This window comes from Bidens hawaiensis, unplaced genomic scaffold, assembly GCF_021521415.1.
Source record: "Bidens hawaiensis isolate Kalapana, Puna unplaced genomic scaffold, B.hawaiensis_p1.1 tig00017051_1, whole genome shotgun sequence".
Taxonomy (NCBI): domain Eukaryota; kingdom Viridiplantae; phylum Streptophyta; class Magnoliopsida; order Asterales; family Asteraceae; genus Bidens; species Bidens hawaiensis.
In genome coordinates, this window is record NW_027492582.1 from 482,894 (window position 1) to 486,865 (window position 3,972).

Here is a 3,972-nt window from a genome sequence, read left to right on the forward strand (position 1 = left end):
ATTAAATTATCCTGCACTTTTCTAAATGTAATTAAATAAATATTCTTTTTTAGTTAAATAAATAATAATAAAAATCCCTATATACAAATACTTATGTAGGATTAACTGTGTAGGAGGGTTGTAACATTGTGTAGGTACATTATTTTTCTTTTTTACAATGACCGTTAATTTGTGTATGCAATGATTGATCTGTGTAGGGGAAATTTTTGTTATATATGTATTGTATTAGTTACAGAAATAACAACAAAAAAGCACATTTTATGTATAAAAAACAGACTTACGTAGGATTAACTGTGTAGGCAGGTTGTAACATTGTGTATGTACATTATTATTTTTTCTTACAAAGACCGTTAATTTGTGTATGTAATAATTAATCTATGTTGGGAATTTATTTTTTTGTTGTGTATATGCATTGTATCATAAGGTATATCTAGTATGTGTAGGAAAATATTAACCTAATTAATTTATCCTACACTTTTCTAAATTTTATTAAATATTTTTTCAATTACATAAATAACAATAAAAAGTACACATTTTATGTATAAAAAATACAGACTTATGTGCGATTAACTGTGTAGACGGTCTATAAGATTGTGTAGGTATATTATTTTCTTACTTACATAGACCATTAATTTGTGTATATAACAATCAATCTGTGTAGGGAAAAATTTTTATGTGTTTGTATATATATTATAATATGTAGTATGTGTTATAATATGTGAATGCTAATATGTGATTTATGAATCTAACAAAACACATTGTTTAAAGATATTTATTTTGGTGACAGTACGTACAAACCAGATAAACCAACATTAGTTAATGTATGTATTTATATGGATATGCTTGTGTAGGTATCTGTTGTTTAATATAACAAACCAGATAAACAAAAACAAAATCATGTTACCTAACTACATTTAAAAAAATATCCTATAACCTAATTAGTTAATTCATAACGTAGTTAATTCAGAACCACCCAACGCATAATAATATGGTCATAACACAATTCAACTTCATGATGAAAAAAATAATTAAAGATAAGATAAATACCAATTACTAAAAAAGCTAATGAGATGTAACTTACATTCAATTTAATTAGTATTAGTTACCAAAAACAAATCAATTCACATTTTACTATTGTACCCTTGTATATAAACAATTAAAAATAAAAGTGAAAAAATGTGATTGCTTCAAATGTCTTGTCGCATTTTTTGCGCTAAAAACCAATTCTGAAATGAACCCAACCCTATATAGAGGTGTATATATATATATATACACACACACTATATTATAATATATATAGGATGGACAAAATGATCTTTTGTTAAAAACTCTTAATTTTAAGAGTTGTACAAGTCCTTATTCATCTTGTACAACTAATAAAGCCATAAACCCCTTCCTCACATTTCAAAATTTAAATCAAAAGGTAGCTGAACCGTAATTTTATTCTACTCCATCATCGGTCTCATTGTCACCCCAATTCTCTCCCTCTCAAAACCCTAGCCACCGCCAAGATTTTCATTCGAAGAAATCTCATTTACGGCTAAATTTGACCCATAATCGTTGATCTTTTTAAGGGGTTTTCCATGTAATTCATAGACTGCTTTCATTCGACAATTTTTCCTAACATACACTTTGTTTTGTGCAGCAAATATCTAATCATGGGGCTTCTCTGAACGAAAACAAACAATACGACGTCGGAAAGATGTGTATGCTTATTTCATACACCAGTAACACTTTCCCCTCTGTAAGTCAATTCTATTGATTTTGTTTCTTCACTTATCCTATTTCCCGATTTGTTTTCATTTCTACAAAGCTAATTTAAAGTTATCATGTTTTGTTGTGACCTAATTTTGTTCAAACTGAATTAAAATATTATTTATGTGGTTAGCCGGTATTGCTTATTAATATTCATTGTTTGAATTTTAGTGGTCATTTATTAGTTTTTCTAAAACATAAATTGATATATAGTTGTAGATTAAAGGAGTTAGATTTGGTTATGGGTCGGAAGCATGGATTATCGCTGTCTCCAAGCGTGAAAGAAGCTCAATTACAGGTTTCATTTTTCGTATTTAGCATCGGAATGCTAATTTTCTAAAACATTGGAATTTGCACAAAGAAAATCTGAAATGATAGTTGTTTTTAGTTTATCTTTAACGATGTTTTTTTATTAGCAAATGTTTTAGTCCCACACACATAAATTTATTTAAATGATACAAATACGCTTCACTCACCTCTTTTTATTGATTTTTTTTTTTGCAAAACACTTGACTTATCTGTTATATTAATGCAACATAAATCAAACTATTCATAAACAAACGGGTTTAAATATAACCAAGTATTATAGGTTTCCATATCAGTTTATTTAAGATTCCAACATTTTCATATCTTGTTGCACTTGTGGTTTATTTGTAGTGTTTTTTAAAAATAAGTATATACGTTATTCTGATTGTTAGGAGACTTCGACCTACTTCATATGTGATGCTAAAGAATTTAAACATTTTAGAGCTTGATGTTGCTAAAACAACGCCAAAGGTACAAACAAGATTCATGTAAGTATCGAACTAATAAACCATCACCATAGGTGGCAACACACAACTGATAACATGACCATGATCTTTACCAAATAAACATGGGTTTTTATTTAAACACTCCTAACAAAAAATAGGCTTAATTTTAGTTTTGATCATACGTACCCCTAAGATGTAATATGTAGTATGTATAGGTGTTAGCGTTCATTTGTTTAAATTTGATTAACCAAATTGAACTAACGATTAGAACTAAACCTAAGCTTTTATGTTTGGTTTCAAACCAGGATCTAAATCTGCCTAGGCTGGTTAAATCGCTAATCGAATGTAACACAATAAAAATTGAACTGAATTACAAATTTGGTTTTGAACCGTAACCGGATTGTTAATTTAGTTTTGGGTTCAGTTTTCAAATTAATAAAATATGAATATGTTCAAATCGAATAACCCAAATATGATGAATAACCAAATAACAAGTAGTTACTCAAGTTTTGTCATCTAATCCAATCCAATTACAATTATAGTATAATCTTATTTTTCTAAACTGACCGTGAAACCAAACCGGTGACCATTTTGGGTGGTTTCAAGGTTTTAAATTGAAACGTGAACATTCCTATTTGGTATAAAGAGCCAAAATTTTAAAACTATCGTCCAACGATTGCGTTTATCTGATTAACTAATGAATTGGTCTTTTTTGTATGTTTAGGGCAGTGGTTGTTACAGTGGAGGTGTGTGTTGAAACTCTGAAGTACAAATATGCGGTAATAAAATTTTTATTACTATGCTCCTGAATTTTATAGTGAGATCTCTCATTTCAATGTTGATACATTTTGGTAATAAAATATTTAAATTTTTTCTATATCCTTTGTTAATAAATTTTGTTTGATTTTTCTGCATTGTGTTTCAATTTCTTAACTTGATGAATGCAATGGGAATGATGGTAACATTGGTTTCACTTGAGATTCACAAGTTTGCTCTTTGGCATACTTGCAGTTGCTTGCATGTGCTTTTCGACTACACCCAGTTTGCGGATTACTTAAAACCAAGGTATGATGCGCAACATTAGTTATTGCTTGAAACCAAGGTATGATGCACAACATGCTTAATATCCAAGGCCCAGAAAAGATGGGTTGAATCCAGAAAGCCTTACCGCTCTTATTCCGCGGATTTTAGTAAGTGGAATCAATTACCTAAATGACATGATTCAACTATTGAAAGTACATTTGACCCGTTTTTTAATTGCCCCCTTTTTATTTAAATTTAAATAAATAGTATAGTTCTAAGTATACTTAAAATAATTGTGATATGTTTTAACATGGCCATAGATTGGTGCAATTGCAGGCCATGTATCAATAACTCAGATTGGAGTAGTATGTTGTACATTTGACCCATGGTAATTCAATGGCTGAGATACATATAGATACCAAGTGGGAAGGTCATAGTTTGG

At 29.3% G+C, this 3,972-nt stretch overlaps 1 long non-coding RNA gene across 2 annotated transcripts; it reads left to right on the top strand.

Moving 5' to 3' along the window:
- The first annotated feature begins 1,697 nt into the window (after window positions 1-1,697).
- LOC143552938 (uncharacterized) lies at window positions 1,698-2,548 on the top strand. Of its 2 annotated transcripts, none has more exons than XR_013138734.1 (3): window positions 1,698-1,744; window positions 1,969-2,053; window positions 2,454-2,548. It is a non-coding gene; the product is annotated as an uncharacterized LOC143552938 (long non-coding RNA). The 2 variants fall into 2 exon arrangements; XR_013138735.1 differs by having other exon boundaries at window positions 1,975-2,053.
- The last annotated feature ends 1,424 nt before the right edge of the window (window positions 2,549-3,972 follow it).